Source organism: Ictidomys tridecemlineatus, chromosome 12 (assembly GCF_052094955.1).
Source record: "Ictidomys tridecemlineatus isolate mIctTri1 chromosome 12, mIctTri1.hap1, whole genome shotgun sequence".
NCBI lineage: Eukaryota > Metazoa > Chordata > Mammalia > Rodentia > Sciuridae > Ictidomys > Ictidomys tridecemlineatus.
Window position 1 is genome coordinate 14,180,474 of NC_135488.1, and position 22,746 is coordinate 14,203,219.

Here is a 22,746-nt window from a genome sequence, read left to right on the forward strand (position 1 = left end):
GTAGTAGATAACATGGTCATAACAACAACAAGGACGATGATAAATAATAACCTTTGGGATGAAAGTCAAGAAAGGAAGTAAATGAGGAATGAAACCAAAAGAAAGCACAAAAAAGCAAACAATTCCTGTAAGTCTCAAGGGGAGAAAAGGGGAAGCGATGACAGCATTTAGATTCAGAAATGGAAGCAAAAGTAGGACAGTCATTCAAAGGACTTGGGCCGGTTAGAGACCATGAGACTTGTGATGGGGAGGATTAGAAGGTTGAGGTCATGGTTTACTTAATCCACCAATGAGCACATTGTTCCAGTGCCTGGAAAGTGGAAGCTAAATTCCTCAGCAGCCAAACAAGCTTCCCAACACTTGGTAGCAACAGACCAGAAAGAAAGACACTTTTAACAAGAAGAGTAAGATGTCCCAGTGAGGATAACCAAAGTAGGCCACTGGGGGGATTAGCAGCCTCTCCGGTATTTTGCTTTTAACAAAACCAAATAATTCAATGTGTGTCATCCATTAGGAAGTTGGGCTTTATAAGTGTTTCGATAACTAAAGATCCTGTCTCCTATGGAGAATACAACAGCACCCAAACCTACACATTAAAAACTACTTGAGCACACCCTGCCTGGATGGAAACAGTAATTCTAGAGGTCTGCCTTGGCACACTCTCCCATCTGTCAGGGATAATTGATGGGAGTCACACTTGTTCTTCAGCTGCTGTGCATTTTTTTCACTTATCATTGGTTTGAATCACACCACTCAGCATTAGAACATAATCATCTGTTTCCCTCTCTCAGCACAAATAATACAAAATCTATGCAGTGGTGCATGCAGGATTCCATTACCATGTACTTGTATCACATAGGGGAGAAATCTTACACTTTGTTCAAAATTGTAGACTTGAAAAGGACACATTTCTGAGAATTATATGGAAGAAACCCACTCAATTATTTCCATTTATTTGTTATCACATTTTAATCAGTAGTTGAGAAATCTGACTGTTGCATCTTTATCTGCCAAGTTATAAGATACGGATGGGGGTAACATTAATATGGGATACTCTTCACCACAGGTTTTACTGGACCCTTTATTCTACAGTTCTCAAATTAAGACCAACAAGCCTGAAAGCACAACTCCCTTCACCACTGACCTCAAACGTGTATCCTCTAAAAAATAAATGGTGGCAAGGTGGTGGAATATGGGTACAACAAGAATGATAAGAAAAAAAAAAACAGGAAGAAAATGAGGAAATTTACATGGAATTTAATATTATACTGAAGTCACCATTCCCTAATAGACCTCTAATCCCTAGAATACTTTTGCCTTCATTTATTTTCCTTATGAAAAAAATCTCATAAGGGGTCAGTGAATATTAATCAATAAAAAAATAAAAGGCCAATTTAAAAATCAGTATTCTGCAAAATGCCAAATCAATAAGTAAAAGGTAATCTCTGAGTTGATCACTGGAAAATTGAGATTCTATGTTCCAAGCTCATTTTAGATTGTATTCATAACATGCAATTCAAAGATATTTTTTTAGACATTATACTTCTATTAAGTATAGGTGTCCTGAAAACACCTTATGGCATAAAACATAAAAAACAAAAGATGCTTAAGATAAGTATATAATTTTTAAAACTAAGGAGTTTATTCAATTCTGAAAATATCTTTTTGCTAATGTAATCAATTTAGAATTATCCCCCCTTCCATTAATGTAGTGTACTGCTGGTGTGAATACTCAGTCAGAGACAGAAAAAGCTTCCTTAGAATGCACGCATTCGGACACTCACATATCTCAGGCAACAAATTTAGATAAATTATATTCTAGAGTGTCAATTTCTCTAATATGCATACAAATATGAAATTTATTCCATTTTCCTAGAATACCTAATTAACTTAAGGACCAAAATTTCCTTAGGATATTATGAAAGATTATATATTTAAGAATGAAAGAATGAACAGTTGTGATTTTCAAACACTTAATAAATTTTTCCTTACATCATTTTATATTCATATAAAAAGAATGATGAACAAATCAGAGCTGTCATCTGACATCTGTTACATATGCTCTTGTGTTTATATATGTTGGGTTATATATAACACATCATATAACATTAAGGGTTCATGTTTCTCAAAATAGATTCTAATGTATAATGACAATTAGCTGTGGTCACAAAGGCATTTTCGTTTGTTCTTTTGTTTCAACCAGTTAGTTACATGAAACTTTTCAGGTGATTATTCATTTTTTATCACCATTTAAATAGAATGTATATTTGGCATTTAGATTCTCAAATATATTAAAATACTTATTTAAGATCAAGATATTGGCACAATGTGGCAAGGTTTTATATTTTGCCAATCAATAAAGAGGAAGGAATAGAGATATAAATGGAGAGTGGGAGTACTGAATGATGAACCCCATTACATACACTAAGTGTTCTTGGTAGCTTAAACAGACATGAGACTTCAGAGCAAAGGAATCATCACATGATCAATGACAGCAATCAATGACACACTCTGATGCACTGATTTACGTTCAGAAGGAAAAAGAAAACATCATTACTCTGATCTTGTTAATTTGCAAATAATTTGTTGGTGGTATAATTAGGATCTATCATATTTTGTAAATGTTTCAGTTTTATAACTATATAACAGTTTAAGAGAAATATGCATAAGGTATGTGAAAAGTATAAATATGTTTAGTGTATATTAGAGTGTTAAGTCAAAACCAGATAATCTGTATGTTTTTTTCCCTTTAAAGATGGTCTGAACATTTCTCAATATTAAAAAAAAAATACTGCATAAAACTTTTCAAAGGAGTCTTTATCATTTATCTGCTACCCAGAGGAGTCCAATAAGGCTCAACCGCATTTCCAAGCTTAGGCAAATGGAGCAGAGGTGGGTTACCTCACTGGTCTCTAATTACACTTTAGGCATTGACAGAATGGCAATTTGTAAACCTAAAGTATAATGCTTTTCCCATAATATCACACTACACATAACAATGAATTTGAACTACAATTTTAAAAGTTTAGAAAAATAACAGATAAAAAAAAGACCATTAGTTTTTGCTCTTTTTCTAAAAAAGAAGTAGAAGAAATGAGAGAAGAGATACACTTAAAAGGTATTCACAAGACAGAAAGCATCCAGTGAAATTGGAGATGAGATCTGCTGGGGCATCAGCTGAGGAAGAAATGAATCCCTGCCAGCTCCAAGTGCCAACTTCCTCGTGCACCTGCGGTTAACCACTGATGTCACAAGCAGGCTAAAATGGGAATGATGTTCCTGCAAGAGGAAATTTAAAATAAAATATCCCAAGACCAACAATTCTCTGAACTTGAATGGGAGACTTTGAACCAGAGCTAACAAGACCTGGCAGGCCTTGCTTGTCCTCACCGAAGTAAAGACTATTTATTCCTTATTTATTGGAAGCACTAAGTCACCTTGAAAGATTAAATTGTGTTTGACGTCAAATACTGCCATTAGTCAACTACAGGCTCTAGAATATACAGGAAGGTATAAACAGACATATCCGTAGAGACTGAATATCCCTTGTCTTAAATGCTTGGGACTAGAAGCATTTCAGATGTCAGAGGTTTGTTTGTTTGTTTGTTTGTTTGTTTCAGATTTTAGAGTATTTACATAAACCTTAAACATCCCTAATTTGAAAATGTGAGATGTGAAATGTCCCCAAACCCAAAACTTTCTGAACACCAGGTCGGCACTCAAAAAGTTTTGGATTTTGAAGTATTTTGAGTTTGAGATTTTCAAATTAGGGGTGCTCACAACCTGTATTTGAAAACAAAAAATAGCAGCAAAAAACAATTTTGAAGGAATGGATTCATTATCTATTTATTCAGTGCCTATTATATGTCAGGCACTGTTTTTCACCAAAATAAGCATATAGATTCCTTTTCCACTTCAAATTTATAGGCATTGTCTTGTTATGTTGACAAATGGTTAGTTCAAATTTGATAAGGGTTATGACTGATGTAAGAACAATGTATAGGAGGAAATGGTACTTGAAGGAATTCTGAATTTGGGGGTGGTGGGCAAAGTGAAAATCTAGCTAAACTTTGGGTTTACACTAGTATTTGAGAAAACCAATTGAACTGGTCCTCACTCTTCTTGTCCATATCCCACAGCAGTTTGTCCCTTGAAGCCTGAAATGGGGGGAAAGAGGTGAGGGGAAAAGGCAGGTATGAGCGAAACATAAGGTAGAATCCACAGAAAAATGGGGAATGGTGAATCAACACAGATAACCAAGACAGATGGAAGTGGCAGGGAGAATGGAAATGGCGGGAACTGAGAAAGGAACAGAAAAGGAGGCAGAGAGGAGAGACCTGGAGAAAACAGAAAAGCTTTCCTTTTGAACATAGCTGAGGTATCTAAGGAAGAATGTGTATTAGGAGATGTCTGGTCACCACCAAAAAAAAAAAAAAAGGGTTGCTGGAGTTTGGGAGACACATCAGAGCTAAATATTGAAATTCTGGCATCATCTCCACATAAGGGCAGCTAAAGTGATAGGAATCAATGAAGTTAAAGAAAGGTGTACTTACAGGGCAGAAAAATTAAAGCAAAAAACAGACACTGGAGAAATAAATTAACAGAGAAGATGGGGTTAAGAGAGGCCTTTCCGGAAAGACAGAAAGTAAAAATGAAGAGAATGTACAGAAAACAAACAAAGACAGCAGTGCTTCAGGGCTTCAGAGGGAGCAGAGTCTGTCATTTGCATAGGCTTCTCCAGGGACTTGGGGATGTGTTCATTGAGGGCTTCTAAGAAGCAAGATGTTATAGCTGCAACTGGTCAAAAACTCGGTCATTTTCTGCTCTGACTTCCCCTCCGCAGTGTGTTGGTTGCCATTACTGCAGCTGTGAGGAAGCATTATTCAGGTTTGCCTAAGCAGAATTTGAGGTGGGGATGTCTTAACTCTTGAGTTTTGAGGATCTATGTGATTTAAGGTCACTTTGATGTAGTGAAGTAACTGGCAGAGCCCTAGGGAGAATAAGCTCCAGGAATACCTTGTACCCTTCTGTACTGACTCGTCTGGAGTCACGACTTAAGGTACAAGGACTGTATCATGATGAGTCCCACAGAGCTCACGTGGGAAGCTTCTGAACACTGAAAGAGAAACAAGGTCTGAAACCCAGCCAAAAACTTGTGTGTAGAAAAACCCTTCCAATCGTCATCAACACAAAACAAATTAGGAAGAGGCTCTGCTTCTCCATGACTGGTCAAAACAGAAGTTCACTTCTGTCAGTTTAACAATTAACAATTAAAAACATACCAAGCCAAAGAAAGAAAGAAAAAGAAAAATTATGTTTTGATTAAAAAAATGATAGAAAACAGAATTTATCAGCATGTCTGAGTTTATAAGACACAAACCTGAAAGACAACTAGAAGTTAATCTTTGTGAGAAGGTATGTTTCCTACATACCCATTCCAGTAGAGCTCCCACCAGGTTTCTCCTCAGACCCTTCTCCTGACCACTCTGTGGTCTGATGGAGTGATATCTCAATAAAGCCTCCTTCGGTGGCCTTTTAAAGTCTGCTTCCTTTGGTGGCTACCTGCCTCGCCTGATCTTACAGTCTTCATTAATGTGTCCTGTCAGCTTTTCCCTTAGTAGGTAGCTTGAAAGGGGACCTCCTTGCCAGAGATTTGAAATGATGAAAGGGAAGCCAAGGGAGTACAAAAAAGGTGACATTACCTGGGAGCTCAGGTAGACTTTGAGGCACTCATCACACACGGCCTTCTTGCAGCAGGGCAGGGGCTTGATGGGCTTGTCTTCCAGGCACACCGGGCACATCAGCACCGTGAGGGGCGCATAGGGATCCCCTACCCCGCCCAGGCCAGAGTAGGGTGGAGCTCCTAACAGGCCCGGCACAGAGAATGGCTCAGAGAATGGCTCAGGCGACAGGTAGAACTCCAGCTCTATGCTGCCGCCATCGGGGGAAGGGGGGGGGGCGGAAGGGGGTCAGCTGGGAGTGACAGCCTGGGGCTGGGGAAGGAGGACTGGGGGTTGGAGGTGTCGCTCTCCACGCAGTACACAGAGCAAAAGAGTTGTCTCTTGGCTGGGGGCAGGCGCCGCTGACCCAGCACGTCCAAGACCACTCCTTCGGGAGCCAAGGCGTGGGTCTTGGGCTCTGTCTCCTCCCTGGGGGACGCCTCCTGCTGTTCTTCCCCTCTCTCTTTTCTGTCCCCAGCTTCCTCCTCCTCCTCCTCCCGCTCCAGCTGCAGTTGCAAAGTCTGGGGATTGAGGGGCCCGGTGAGTGCCAGTCCCGCGGGCTGCCCCAGTGCTTGGCTCTTCCTCCACTAGGGCGCTCCCGGGCTCCTCGTGGGCTCCGGGGCGCTGGTGTCCTCACAGCTTGAGTCGCTTCCGCAGCCGCCGCCGCTCGACTCCGAGGAGTCGCCGCGCGGCCCGGGAGCCCCGGCGCTGTCCCCCCGCGGCCTCGGGGACTCAGGGTGGCCCGCGGAGCCCCCGTCAGGGCCCCGCGCCTCCTGGGGCCCGCCGCCGCCGCTCACCGTGCTCTGCTCCTCGCCCATCGCCGCCCGCGGCCCGCGCCGCCGCTGCCCATCCAGCCGCCGGGACCCCCACCCGGCGCCGGCGGGCAGCGGGGGCAGCGGCTCGGCTCCACTCGCGGCTCCGCTTCTGCTTCCGGGTCCCTCCTCCGGGGCTGGGACGCCCCAAGCTCCCTCCAGGGAGCCCGTGCTCCCGGGCCGCGGTGCGTGGGGAGACCGGCCCGGCCCGGCCCGCCGCTCCTCCTTCTTGGCTGCGCGCACCAGTAGGTGCTGGAGCTCGAGCCTGCCGCCAGGGCCCCCGGGGGAGAGGCCGGAGAGGGCGACCTCCCTCTCCTCGAGCTTCATTCACCTAGAGCCCTGCTCGCCACCCCTCACCCCACCCCTCTGGCGCACACCTCCCCACACGTACACACGCGCGTAAGCACCCGCGCACACACTCACACACCCGAGTGGGTGTGATCTAAAGAGCTGAGATGCGCTTTGGCGCCCAGCGTTCACACTCGGTCTCAACAAAACCCTTCAGGTCAGGCAGACTCCCCTTTGGGCTACACATAAAGTAGAACTTCCTACCAAACTACTCAATATTGCAAGCTGGAACTAGAAAACCCTGACTGTTTAAGGATGTTAGGTTGGAAGACACAATGCTAAGGATTATTCAAAATGCTGTTATATACTACTGTTTTCTGCCCAGTGAGGCAAGAAGGATCTTTGAAACCCACAAGAAATCCAAGAAGCACTTTCAATCTACTTCAGCTGGAAGTAAGGACAAGGGCTAATAACTGATCAGCGATTTATTCCTTTTTTTTTCCTCTCTCTCCCCAGTGTTCTCTCAGAAAATTTTGTATGTGTGTTTCTTTGATTTTTTTTCCTAAACCTTTTTTAAATGGGCAGCACAAGGTAACTATATGATCTGGCCTAATTAATAAATTGGATCATTGGTGGAAATCGTGAGGAGTTTCATTAACATAACCATATTCATCCCCAAAACTGTTTCCAGGACAACAATTATATTTGAGCCAGAACTTAATTATGTGTTGATCTATCTTTATTATACAGGAAGTATTAGTCACCCATACACTGGTGTATTTTAGTTCCCTAAAGCCAATGAAAACATTTTTGGGAAACCAATCTTTGGGAGTTTTTTTGTTTTGTCTTGTTTTTTTTTTTTTTTTTTTTAACTTTGTCTTGGGAAGGAATTCAATTTACACATTCATGTGATAGGAAGGAGCTGTTAGGTGTGTAGAATTTTTTATTCTATCTTGAAGCTGTTATTGGTTTTTTAAAAAATATTTTCCAAATTAGATGCAGATGTCATCAAGGTGACTAGCTGTACAGTACTAATAAAGCAATGTACAGTACAAAGAACATTTCCATCATATGTATCCAATGCTCAGGTGCACCTGGAAGGGATAAATTTGATCACTCCAAGTGCCATGTCATTTATCGGTCTGACACATGAATGGCGAATTCTTATTTTGAAGATGAAAATTTTTTTTCCATCTTTGGTCAATGATTTCCTCATAACTGTTGTGTTTCTCTGAAACATGCCCTTAGTCCCCAGTGCTTATTGTTTATTTTTGTAAACTTTTTCATTGCTGTGACCAAAAGACCTGAAAAGAACAACTTTAGAGACAAAAAAAAAAAGGTTATTTGGGGGCTCACCATTTCAATGGCCTCAGTCCATACATGGCTGACTCCATCACTCTAGGCCCCAGGTGAGGCAGAACATTAGGGCAGAAGAGTGTGGCAAAGGGAAGCAATTCAGAACATGGCACCAGGAAGCCGAGAGATTCCTGGGGTATGCCCCCAATGACCTACCTTTTTCAGCCACACCCTACCTGTCTGCAGTTAAAACCCAGTAAATCTCTATCAGAGAGTTAATGCACTAATTAGTTTTAGGTTCTTATAACCCAATCCTTTCACATCTAAGCTTCTTGCATTATTTCCCACATGAATTTTAGGGGGATACCTCACATTTAAACCATAACATAGAGATAAGAAGCCCACTTACATGGTGTACCTTTTGTATGTGCTATGTCATAAACGTTTCTCCCTGCTCTTTCCAAATGGACATTTTTTTAAAAATCCGTTTTCCAGATGAGAACAGGCTGAGAATAAGGCCAGAGTAACAATAATAGATACAAAAATGTATGTTTCCCAACATCTGTAAAAATCAAACCGCTCAAAATCCCATAATTTTGTGTCTCCCTCCCACACACACTTGTCACTGGAGTTCTGAGAACTTGATCTTCCAGTATCCACTTTGTTCTTTATCCCATAGGTTTCAGCTCTCTGGAAGTGGCTTCTCTTGACACGTAACCAACTATAAGTCATTGTTGGGATTCCTGAATGCTGCCAATAACTTCAGTTTCAATGGACTCCCCTTTTCATTGCCATGACTTCTCTCCTACAGGATTTAGCTGCCCTTTGTGAAAATAAAACCATGCTGTTCCCTATCTTCACCCTTCAAGTAGACCCAGCACTGAATTTAGAACCCAGCACCCCTGACATCCAGTTTGGGCCATGCAGAATCCCAAAAGTGGAGAAATTAGTTGAAAGACATAAGGTCAAAAAGGTGGTTCTAACATCAGTTTCCTTAGAATGCACAAAGCGCCAGTGATGATTGCATTTATGGGATCTGTGGTGCACACCCGTAATCCCAGCAACCCAGAATGCCAATGCAGGAGGATCTCAAGTTGGAGGCTAGCCTCAGCAAGGCCCTATCTCAAAATAAAAATAATAAAGGGCTGGGAATGTTGCTCGGTGGCTAAGTACCCCTGGGTTCAATCCCTGATACCAAACAAACAAAAAGGATTGACTGAAGATAGAGTTACTGTAGTAAAAACTCCACTTACCTCCCACAAACTTAATGTTCTCAAAACTTGAACAATGTGTTTGATGGCAGGCTCTATAAAATGTTAGTATAGCAACTCTCAATAACGTTCTGCCCCTACCAGTTTCTCAGCACGTCCTAATCTGCAATGAACTATGTAGACTTCAATATCAGAAGACTACCTCAGATCTAGAATTGTCAGTTTTAGAAGTGACAGGCAATTGCTTTTGATCATTATTGAATGCTATTTTTTCTGCTGCCACCTTTCTTATCTTGGCTTTTAAACATAGCTTGGTTTTGGCCCCTTAATATTTTTTTATGCAAAAATTAACTAGACAATTAAAAAGCCTAGATTTTTATTAACTTTTAGAAAAATGATATGAGAAGCTATGAATCATTTTACTTTTTCATGTTAAAGCTAAAATGAATTTCTTATTAACTGTTGAGGAGAAGGAATACTCAACATTTTAAGACCATGAAACATTGTATAGAAAATATCTGACTTATTTGTCCACAACAGTCCCTCAATTATCAGAACATGCAAAAAGAAACAGAAATGCTTTAATTAAAAGAAATCTGTGTTCTGAAGAGGAATAAAGGAGCAGAATGGCTTCTGAGCCTACTTCTGAAAAGTCCTCCTCTCCTTTTCCCCCGGCTTCTTCTGAGGAAGAAGAAAACCTGGAATCCCAAAAGAAGTGGAAAAGAGAACATACCATTTCACTTTATTTTCCACCCAAATCACGAAGAAAAATCCAAACAGCAAAATTTATGGAAAAGTTACTCTGACAAAGAAGTGTAATTTGTTCAGAATCTAAAAGTAACAAATGTCCAAATGCTCATGAAACAGAAGAAACTAAGAGGGAGGAAGAAGAGGAGGCAGCAAGAGAAGGGAGGGAGAAGGGGAGGTTGGGAGTGGGGAAGGATTTTACCTATTCTCCAGTACTCTAAATAACTGTTTAAACCACTTAATACATTGATATGTTTCATTCTTATGTTTGCATCTGTATGTATAAAATGTATATGAAATTTTAATACTTTTTCTTCTGCTTTTCTGTCTTTTCTTACTTAGTGCTATATCCTGAACCCTTTCGTACTACAAATATCCCCATACATGATCCTGAATTGTGACCATATAACACTGACTATATTCACTATTGTGGTAACTTATTTAACCAATTCTACTGTTCTAAAAATAGATCACTTATAATTTTAATAAAATGTTTAACATTCATGTCATTTAAATCTTTTATATTAACCTAACATAACCTTTGTGCACATTCTTAATATACAATAGGAAAAAAGTCCTAACAATTAAATTGCTGCAGAAAACGGTGGACGACATGGAAGGCTTTTGATACATATCATCCCAGAAACTTATCATGAGTTTTCCCATCAATAGTGTGGATATAAGATAGCACTTGAATCATTCTAAGGAGATTTGTTTTATGCATGATATGACAATTTTAATCAGTGGACACTTTTTTAAAATAAAAAAGGATAAATCTAATATTAACTCTCAATCCTCCTCTATTTACAATTTAACATGTATGTAAATGGTTCTCTGTTACTAAGGTTAGGATTCTGATAGCATCCCTTTCTCATCTCTTTTGAATTTCTTCTTTATCTCTTCTAATTACAATTGTGTTGTAATCAATTAAACTTAATCATCATTTAATACTTTTAAGCACCCAATGCAAATTATCCATTTCTGCTATAATAATGGACATGAACAAAAAAAGATTTTTAAAAATATTTTAGTTGTAGGTGGACACAATACCTTTATTTTATTTTTATATGGTGCTAAGGATCAAACCCAGTGCCTCATGCAAGTGCTCTACTGAGCTACAACCCTAGCCCCCAAAGAAGATTTTTTAAAAGAGTAAAATAGTTTTAACTCAATGAACAAAAAAATAGGTTAATTATTAAAGATGGTTATTTGCATGCATGTTCATGACAAATTAAGGTACATAAGTCCTCCTTCCTTGTTATACTTCCATTCAAACTTTTCTCAAATATCTATTAGATTCTGTGTCAAGCTCTGGAAAATTGAGTTTCTTAATTTTTTTCAAAGGAGAAAATAATTGTACTCCCAGTTTTTTCCTTATTGTTAACTATGTTAACATCTATAAAACACTTCAAACTATCCAGAGCAGGTGTGATCTATATATGTAAGCCCAGTACCTAGCATTCTGCGTATATTTAGATCCCAAGAAAATATTTTTAAAGGAAACAAAAAAAATATACTATAATAACTCAAACATTATATAGAACTGTAGTTTCCAAATTGTGTACCAAAGTAGTCTGAAATGTAGTAAACTCGTAGGATTACTATGGGATATTCAAAATTCTTGAAGGAATCACATCATCCTTTCAAATACTATACAAATATACTGCTAAGCTCTTTGGACCTGATTACTATGAGAAAATTCTTTTGGTTTAAAGAGCTCTGTGAAAAATAACTTGAGACATCAAGGCATCATAAGCCAAGAAAGTTTGGTTGGTTTCTGGTTGAAAATCTCAAGCATAGGGTAGAAACTATGAGGTAGAGACCCTGATTTCTAGAAACTTAAAATTTAAATTTAGGAGACACATGTGTAATAAAGCTTTAACCTTGACCAAACAAAGTTTTGACCATTGCCTCAAATTCCCGGGAGGTAACCTTTAAGCCATTAGAATGGCCTGTTGGGTGAGTATTACCTGGGGTCTTCTGGCCGTGCCATCTACTCTGTGCTAACAATGTGATTTATGGTTGGGGCTTTGAGTCATGTGATATCAGCTTGACTTCAGGAAGGGTCAGAAACTGAGGTCAACTATGTGGGTGGTCAGCTATGTCTATGTTATTGACTCCCAGTAAAAACCCTGGACGCCAAGGCTTGGGTGAATTTTCTTATTGCCAATACTCTGTGCATACGGTCACACACCATTGCAGAGAGAAATAAGCATGTACTGCTCAGATTCACTGGCAAAGGACAACCAGTGACTCTGTGCCTGGCACTCCCTGGACTCAGCCTGCCCTATGTACCTTTTCCTATTGTCGATTTTAATCTATGTCCTTTCACTGTAATACACCATAACTGTAAATAAGCCACTTTGCTGAGTTCTGTGAGTTCTTCCAGAGAGCAATTGAAATTGAGGGCGGTCTTGGGAATTTCCCAAATTATAGCACTTGGAAAGCCAAGTCCATTACCTTCATAGTTTCTATTTGCCTGATTATCCCAAGTGGTAAGATGTCATGGAGAAGGTTTGGCTTCTGGTAATTCAAGAGTAAGACAATTCAGTATGGAAACAGAAAATGAATTATCTTTTTATTTTTTAAAATTTATTTATTTGTTCTAATCAGTTAAGTTATACGTTACAGCAGAATGATCTTCAATTCATTATACACAAGTAAAACACAATTTTTTACTTCTCTGGTTGTACACAAAGTAGGGTCACACCTTCATGCAATCATACATGTACATAGGATGATGTTGTCCATCTCATTTCACCATCTTTCCTACCCCCATGCCCCATTCCTCCTTCCCCTTTGCCCCATCCAAAGGTTCTCCACTCATCCCCTTCCTGCCTCATTACGGATTAGCATCCACTTATCAGAGAAAACATTTGGCTTTTGGTTTGGGGGGATTGGCTTACTTTGCTTAGCATGATATTCTCTAACTCTATCCATTTACCTGCAAATGTCATGATTTTATTCTCTTTTATTGCTGAGTAATACTTCATTGTGTGTGTGTGTGTGTGTGTGTGTGTGTGTGTGTATCACTATATCTCACAATTTCTTTATCCATTTATCTATTGTAGGGCATCTAGGTTGGTTCCATAGTTTGGCTACTGTGAATTGTGCTGCTATGAACATTGATATGCCTGTGTTACTGTAGTACAAATTTCCTTTTTCTTGTCACAAAATAAAGTTGATTTTTTTTTCAGATAACACAGATCAGAAACTGAACATTTCAATTTGAGGTCTACTTGAAATTAGTGATGACATTTTATGTGACAAAATCTAGCAAGATGATCAGATTCTGAAAGTTTTTAAGCCACCAGCATAAGCCATTCAGTAATATTTATTTTAGAATTAAGGCAAATAATTTTATCTATTTATCTTTTAACATACTGCTACCAAGTTGGAATGGGAGATCCAAGCTGCCTTTGGGGGATGATGAATACCACAAGCTGTTTCTTAAACACTGTGAAATCAATAAAACTCAAAATATTTTTTCTCAAATACTTTAAAAAATGTTCTCAACATGCAAATATCTTAAAAAGCTTTTTATTCACATATTTCTAACTCATTCACATTGTATTTTTTAATATTTATATAATTTTGGAGTTATATTTTACAACTATTAGCATCATGAGAATTATATTTGTTCCATAATTATGGGAAAAGTGCCAGATTGAGCAGATGGACATCTGTGTTCTAGCCTTGTCTTGCCATCGAGTATCCATTCACCTGCACTTTTCCGGGCCCTGGTTTTTACTTCTGTAAAATGGGTATCTCAAACTGGATGACTTTAGGGTTCATTTTAATACTAAAATTATCATTTTCAATTTAATGAATACATATTAATCCCTATTTTGTGCACTATGGTTTTGAAATACATAGGACTGTAACTTATTCCAAGCTTTGAAGAATCCTTCAATCACGTCAAGACAACAGATCTCTAACCATAATTTTATCCTAACCAGACAGATTTTGTGGGTGCAATCTAGAACTATAAACTTAGCACTATGAGAGTGGCAGCCCAAGGCTGATTTCTAGTTAGGTTAGTCATATTAAGTTTCACGGAGAGCCTGGCAGGGGACTTCAATTTTTATAGTTGAAGAAGGTGTTAAAGACAGTATTTAGAAGTGACTATGTCAGCAAATATGTGGTGACAGAACACGTGGTGACAGCTGCCTGAAATGGCAGGTCCTAGTCCCTTGTGAAGACAGGAAAGAGAAGCTGACACACACACACTTGTTTAGGAACTTTGTGCAGCAGAATTTCATTTGCCCTTCTAGATCCTATCTCTCCACTGGTCTACCCTCTGTGCTCCTGGAAGCTGACCCACAGAGACACACATCCAGAGCTCCAATACCCTGCTATCCTCCAAGTCACTTCAACCAGTGAACCTCCAGAGTGGGTGATCAGAGACTGGGGTGTTTATTTTTCCAGCTTTTCATCTTCCAGGCCACTGTGGGCTATCTCTGTCCTCTATTGAAAGCCATGGGTATTACCATCTCTGTGTTCTGAGAGTTTCTTTCTTTGGGCTAAAGGGAAATGTATTTGTTTCCTAGGGTTATTGTAAATAGTAACAGCCTGAAAGTGTTAAAATAAATTGGATGCCTTAAAACAAGAAGAATTTGTTGCCTCATAGTAGTTTGGGGGCCTCCAAGTCTGAAATCAAGATGTTGACTGGGCTGTGCCCCTTGGAAACCTGTTGGAAGAAATATTTCCGTGTCTCTTCTAGTCTTGGGTGTTTTCTAAGGCATTCCTTGCCTTGTTGATGGAGCACTTGAATCTCCGCCTCTATCATCACGTGGCATCCTTTTCCAGAGTATCTGTCTCTGTGTCTGTTCTTCTATTTTTTTTTCTAGTACCAGGGATTGAACCAGGGGCTCTTAACCACTGAGCAACATCCCTAGTCCTTTTTTATTTTTTGAGACAGTGTCTCACCAAGTTGCATAGGGCCTCATTATTACTAAGGCTGGTTTTGAATTTGTGATCTCCTGCCTCAGCCCCTGGAGCCACTGCGATTACAGATGTGTCCCACCAAGCCCTGCTCTTCACCTATTCTTGTAAGGATACCATCACATCAGACTAAGAGCCCATCTTACAACAGTAAGATCTTATCTGAATAAATTCTACTTGCAACATTCCTGATTCCAAATGAATCCACATTCTGAAGTCCTTAGAGTTAAGACTTACATATCTTTTGAGATAACAGACACAAACAATTCATCTTGTCAGGACATAACTGTTCCCCATGTTTTCTAATCCTAGGGTACTGCACTATGGCATATGCAAAACCAAAGCCCTGTTCAGACTTTGTAATTGGTCCCATTAATAAGCTTTTCTAAATGGAGTTTGTTTTCTTCAGAGATTTTAACAGTACAGATTTGATTGCCTTTAAAATTATTTGGCCGGCTTTTGTTTTGGACAGTAGGATAATTTTAACAGAAAAATCAAGATCCATTCTGGATTTAAGAAAAAACAGGTATTATGGCAAAGTAAAAATAGGCATTAGAGAAAGAGGCCTCAGGAAAAAAGATATGAGGTGATAACCCACTATTATGTCACATTTTTATGTTGAGATATGATGGAAGTGGGAAGTAGGAGGGGGCACCAGTGGCACCAGTGGCTGACAGTGGCCCATAGTCAAATTCAGTCTCCTTAAGTCCTTTCACCTGATGGCACTCTCTCTGGCAGCCCTTTGCCTGCTTTCTCCCCAGTCATTCCACAGACTGTGTTCCCTCTGTCTGGTGTGCCCTTGCTCTCTGTCCTACATGCTGACCATCCCTGTCCCCCAACTCCCTTTGTCAGAGGGATCTTCCCTAAACAGCACCTGTCCTCCAACACCTTATCCACCATCACCTCTCTCCCTTTCCTCTGTTTTATTCTTTAGAGTACTAACCTAACAAACTCAATAAGTTTGTATTTTTATATTTATTAGTTATTAATCCATTTTTAGATTTTTAAACTCCATGAAAACGAGGGCTCTTTCTCTTTATTGCTATTCTAACTTCAAGTGTTAAAAATGTGCCTGACATACAGTAGGTACTCAATACACATTTATTAAATTGCAGTCACCATTAGATATAGAATCTACAAGGTATGCTAATAGATATAATATAGTCATGAGTGACAGGGAAGAAATTAAACCTGATTCCAAGGTTATTTCCTCTCTCTCTTGAATAGTCCTGATGTCATACAAGTAAATTTTTTCTAATGTCATTGTATCTTTTATACCTTGATTTAATTTATTTATTTTTACGTGGTGCTGAGGATCAAACCCAGTGCCTCACTCATGCTAGGCAAGCCCTCTAGCACTGAGCCACAACCCCAGCCCTCATAAAAGTAATTTTTAATGCCTGTTTTACAAAGCAAGATTTGCTAAACCAGTTTAGTTATTTTTGAGATTTATAAATTGAAAAGTAGTTTCTTTCATTTCCAATGTCATTCTAAAATCCTAATGTTAGTCATAAAAATTAGGTTCCCATGAGAAAAAATGTTAGTAGGTTGTGTGACTCATAAAACACTGTTTTAAGATTGTGCTTCTGATCTGTACATCGTTATTCTACTGACACATTCTATTGATACTATTCTGACTATAGGTCACAGCTAGAAGTTCCAGGGCATTTCCCCCCTTTCTCTTAATTTCATGTACTTATTATGCCTATGCATCATCAGTTGACTTAATTTTCCCATCTTTTCATCAAATAGTTAAGTTAGAAAATTAGTCAGTGTATTTAACATGATTATCCAGCTTTTTCTATGATGCATAATTTTTTTATTTAATTTTTTGCTTCCAACTTTAGGCATGACTAAAAGATATTGTGAAATTGCAACTTCACCAGCATAGGCTTTCCCGCACCTAACACTCCGGCCAGCATGGTGCCTGCATTCCTTGTTCCTCATAGTGGCAGCTGCAAGATCTTCCACTACACATTAAAGACAGAATCTGCTGATCTCTGACAGTCATAGTGAGTCACAAATATGCAAGGCCTCTCAGTCTCTTGCTCTAGAGATTATGCTATGTGCTCAGCCATAGCCAAGTAGGAATGACTATGGCATTTTTGGTTGAAAGATGACCCCAGCAAGCCATTGAGATGATAATGATTATGTTAAGATGTGCATTCAATTGGAGATTAGACCCCTGCTGTCTGCCTAGGCCTGCTTCTTTGGAGCTCTCATGGGACTCCCGGAGAGTTCCCATTGGTTGGGGAAGTGCGGTAGGAGGGAATTCCGGAGGAGGGATTTCCTGTTGGTGTGGTGTGTCCTGGGAGAAGGCCGAGTGCGTGGCATTAGCGGGAGTTTTGAAAATAAAGTTTGTTCCTGCTTGAGTAGCTCGTGATTTTGTGCCCAGCCAGACTGCGGCAGCTATGTTATTATTTTAAGAATCATTTTAAATTCATAGGAAGAGTGAATAAAATTAGGGTGATTTTGAAAGTTATCAATGGTAAGCTAGTGTCAGTAAAATTAAGTTAAATAAGACCAGATTCTTGAGAAAACTGGCTTCTGTATTCCTCCTAGAGAATCATTGTTAATAATATTTTAAAATTCAGACATAAAAGTTATTCTTATTTTTTTTGTCTATTAAAAATTAGCACTGAAAGCCTCTAGATAAGAGTCTTTACTTTTAAATTTACAATACTCATTTGAAAGACTATGAAATAAAAGTTAAAAACAGGAAATGAAGGAGAATTTTAATCACTGAAAAATTACACATTAAGATCCAATTGTAAGAAAGAAAAATTATAGTGTATACCTAGCTAGAGATGATAAAGATGGTTGGTTGATTTTGGCTTTTTTCCCCCTCTAGTCGCAAAGCAACCAAATTCTTTTTGATAAAAGCTGGCTTTAGAGAAATCATGTGAAATAATGTGTGCAGTAGTGTTTACTTTGCTCATGGTATACATGCTAGGATCACACTTTTCTATATGAAAAATTCTCTCTCTCGCCATATTAGTCTGGCAAGATCCAGGATTTTCCTGCATTCTTCCCCCATATAAACTTACATTAGCTTTGTTCAATTCCCTCAGGCCTTTGTGTCCTTCTTCTAATAACAATGACTAATTAGTTCCATTAATAATAAATATCTTGCATATCTGTAGAATGATTTCCAATATGTTTTTACTTGCATTCTCCCATCTGGATTTTCAACACATTACACAATAGGAATGGCTACTGTATAGAGTTGGCAATTTACAGTCCATTGCCTGTTTTTGTATAGGCCTTTAAGCTAAGATTGGCATATTTTAAAGGACCTGTCAAAAACAAACAAACAAACAACAACAACAACAAAAAAAAAACCAAGAATAGACAACAAAGTCTTGTCCAAGAAAGTCTAAAATATCTATTACATGTCACTTTACAGATAAAGTTTCCCATCTTAGGCAAGTATCATAATCTTTACTACCAGATTAAAAAAAAAAGGCAAAGCTACATATAAATGAAAAGCTAAAAACCTTTCACTTTAAATTTTTCTTTAAAGACTAATTAAAAGATCCATCCCCCTAAATAAAGGGTAAGAGTACTAGTATTTTTTTTTCTGAGACATGAAAAATTAATAGTAAGAATGAGGAGTTAAAAGGAGATGAAGAACAAGTATTTAGTAGATATTTCCTTTGTATCAATTGTTCTCAGGTGTACTTTTGTATGCAGATAATAAGAATTTTGAGATGCTCAATAAATATCTGTATTGCCTGTTATATGAACCTTTGTGTAGTATTGAAGAATACCCTGTGATTCTTCATAGATGACAAAATCATATGGTCCTAACTACACCCAATAGAAAGAAAGTAGAAGTTATATGGAGTGATACATTTCTGAGTAAAATCGCAAGGATATGTTCCAAATACTTCATACTGGATATGAACCATTAATAAACTTAGGGTAATGTATTTTAATGTTTTAACCACATAATCATTTGGTCTTTATTTTCTTCTATGTAAAATTGGAGTGTTTACCTAGATCACTTGAATCTGTCCTAATTTATAAAGCCATATACCTTTAAATGTCAACACTAGCCAAATTGCAGATAATTACCTTTGAGGTCTGAAATATTCTGTTACAATAATTTTTTGCAAGGAAATTTTATGCCTCTCCCCAAACTTATGAAAATAACTTAGGATCTAATTCAATAGAAAATACAACTTTTCTAAATACATGTTTACTTTTCTTGACATTTAAGGCATTACATTGATTTTTTTCTAATTCTATGGCCATGTAAGTTCTCTCATATAACAGCTATAAACTCTCATTCAAAACCCCAAATAACACCCCCACACACACACACACATACCAACTATCTGAAAGCTCTAGACAATGAAAAAACGCAGACATATACAATTCTTGAGAGGAGAGGATTGACACTGGAAGATGTAACTAGCTGTTAATTTGCCTCCTATTTATATTGGCTTAACCTGAGGGCAGGGCATGGTCTATGTTGCACAGGGAAGAAGAAATCCTAATAGAAGGGTAAGCCACAAATTCTATGTATTGATTCTTCTAAAATCTCTGGCTGACCTTAAAACACATGTGCACAAGGCAGACTGCAAGCACCTCCACTAATGAGATAATAGTTAAAATGAGATGAAAAATCCTACACAGAGACAGCATTCATAGTTTGAGCCCAGTTAGGTTAATCAGTTGATAAGAAAAATAAATTAACAATTTGGAAAAACTGTACAGAATTGAGAGTTTCTACAACATATTATTTTCTATACTGGAATTTAATACAAAACTGCTTGGTGTAAACAACGAGAAAAATGTGATCCATTTTCAGAAGACAAAACAACAGAGAGCATCTGCAATACAACCCAGAAGTTGGAATTAGCAGACATTATACTTATGGTCAGTGAAATATCTTCTCTCTTTCTCTTTTTTTATCTAGTTTTTTTAAAAAACTTTTAATTTTATTTTTTAAATACACAATAGTGGAATGCATTACAATTCTTATTACATATATAGAACACAATTTTTCATATCTTTGTATATAAAGTATGTTCATGCCAACTCATGTCTTCATACATGTACTTTTTGTTGTTGTTGCTGAATTTTTAAAATTTCAGCAAAAGTACAGATATTACAAAACAGAACCTAGTAGAAAGACATAAAACTTGAAATTTAAATATTCACCATATGGACAAAGAATGGAAAGAGTCGGTAAAACTTGAAGATAGATAAATACAAATTATTTAATCTGAAAAAGAGTGAAATATTTTTAAATGGCAACTATGATACAACAATAAAATATCTGATATGCAAGTAACTAGATTTGCAGAAGGAGAGGTGAGAAATCATGAGGTGAAACATACTTAGGGAAATAATATTCAAAATTCTTCCTAGTTTTATAATCAAAAGATTTCAACAAACCTCAAGCAGGATGAATGTATAGAAAAATTAACCTCTGCTTATCATAGTCAAGTTGCTGGAAACCATAAATATAAGGTAATATTTTTTAAAGAAAAAAAAAGGACACATTATATTAGGTTAACACTGCTTCAAACAACTATTGACATCTGAAACCATGAAGGCAGAAAGACACTGGAAGAACTTCTTGAAAGTGTTAAAACAACAATTTAAAACAGTTTTAAAAATTTCAACTCAGAATTATATAACCAATAAAAACAATATCCTTTAAAAATAAAAATGAGCCCTGACACCCTGTCAGGAACCTGACATCCCAGCAACTCTGGAGGCTGAGGTAGAAGGATCATAAGTTCAAGACCAGCCCCAGCAATTTAGAGAAATCCTGTCTTAAAAATAAAACATAAAAAAAGGTATTGTGTACTGTAAGTATAAAATATTTCTTTAAATTCTTTAAGCTACATGTAAGTGTTTAAAGCAAAAATTATGATATTGTTTTCTGGGAAATATATTTCTAGTCTGAGGTTATTCCATTTTCTTTTTATTATAATAATAATTATTAATACATATTAACTGTGCACATTAGTGTGATTTATTGTGCTATTTCCCTCATGAATCCATCACACATTGACAGGTCCATTCACCCTTCTTCTGCTCTTGGCCCTTGCTCCCTTTTTTGTTTTATCAGTTTTGAAATGTCATATCTTACAAGTCAGGGGTTCACCTTCACATCTCTATTCAACATTACATTGGAAGTTCTTTCCAGTATAGTAAGGAAAAGAAGATGATAACAGAAAAGGAAGAAGATGCTCTTATTAGTTACAAAAACTGATGTTTTTATTTACAAAGAAAATCCTATAAATCCTACAAAATCTATTAAAAACTTTTAGAAGTAATGGATATCTCATGAGATACAAGTCAAAATGAAAAATCCTTTGTATTTTTATGTATTAGCAACAATTAGATAATGAAATTAACAATCATTTTTAAATAATGTCAGAAACATAAAATAAATGGCAATACATTTGACAAAAGATGTCAATGAGTACTACATCAAATTTAACATCATTAAATACTAGTCATGGGGATGGGGTTGTGGATCAGCAGTAGAGCGCTTGCGTCATACATGTGAAGCATTGGGTTTGATCCTCAGTACCACATAAAAATAAATAAACAAAAAAAAGTATTGTGTCTATCTACATCTAAAAAAATAATAAAAATAAAAATACCAATCATTACCCCAGAGACAATTGTGTTTTTCTTAAGAATTGACAAGATAATTCAAAAATTTGTATTGAAATGCAATCTTGAAGATGAACAAAGCTGAAGGACATGTATGACCTGACTTCATGTCTCACTGCAAATCTACACTAATCAAGACATTGTGTTATTGGCATAGGGTCCACCAAGAGGGCAACAGAGAAGGTAAATGCCCTCAAATAATCACATGCTTTATATTGTCATTTATTTTTAACAAAAATCCTTGAGTAATATGATAAAGACAATAAATAATTTGAAATATTTTAGGCCTAAATGCAAGAGCTTAATTCATTGGGATTTTAAGGAAACCAAAGGAGAATATCTTTGTGACTTGGGCATAGAAAAGGTTTTTTAAATGATAAAAGGCAAACTATAGAATAAAATCAATTCACAAATTTAAAACCTATTCATCAAAAGACATACCCAAATCATAAAAATGAGGTATAAAGGAGAAAATATTTTAAAAACATATATGATAATAAAAGACTGGTATTCTGCCCATACAAATAACTCCTATGACTCAATAATTTAAAAAAATCAAAACAATCAAATAAAAATGGATAAATAATCTGAAGGGAAAACTTTATGCAAAAAAAGGGACATAATAATCATGAATGTGCACACACACAAAAGTATAAACATCATTAGTCATTAGGGGAATGTGATTGAAACCCCAGGGGCTATCACTACACATCCACCAGAATAGATAGAATCAAAACTTCTAAGTTGAATAATGATAACAAATGTTGGCAAACAAGTGGAACAAATGAAATTCTCAAACTTGCATGGTAATGTAAAATCATATGATAACAGATGACTATAAAAGTAAACATGTATAATTCATTGTCGTATCATAGGACCCAAGGATTCCAATCCTAGGTATTTATCCAAGTAAAACAAAAACATGTCTACAAAAATACTAGTAGAAGTGTGGTCAGGAGAATGTAATTCATATTAGCCCCAAACAGAAGGTATACAGGAATATATTTTAGAACTCATGGCATATTTGTGCAATGGAATACCACCCAGAAATAAAAAATAATGATATACACATTGACATACATAGCA

General features: G+C 37.4%; 1 pseudogene across 1 annotated transcript in view; it reads right to left on the bottom strand.

The window, feature by feature from the left end:
- The window catches only part of LOC144369059 (E3 ubiquitin-protein ligase RNF217-like), a 123,163-nt pseudogene extending 116,112 nt beyond the window's left edge, over positions 1–7,051 (bottom strand). Inside the window, exon 1 of the transcript XR_013428498.1 lies at positions 5,703–7,051. The product of XR_013428498.1 is annotated as an E3 ubiquitin-protein ligase RNF217-like (transcript). The remainder of the gene's footprint in view (positions 1–5,702) is intronic.
- Between the last annotated feature and the right edge of the window lie 15,695 nt (positions 7,052–22,746).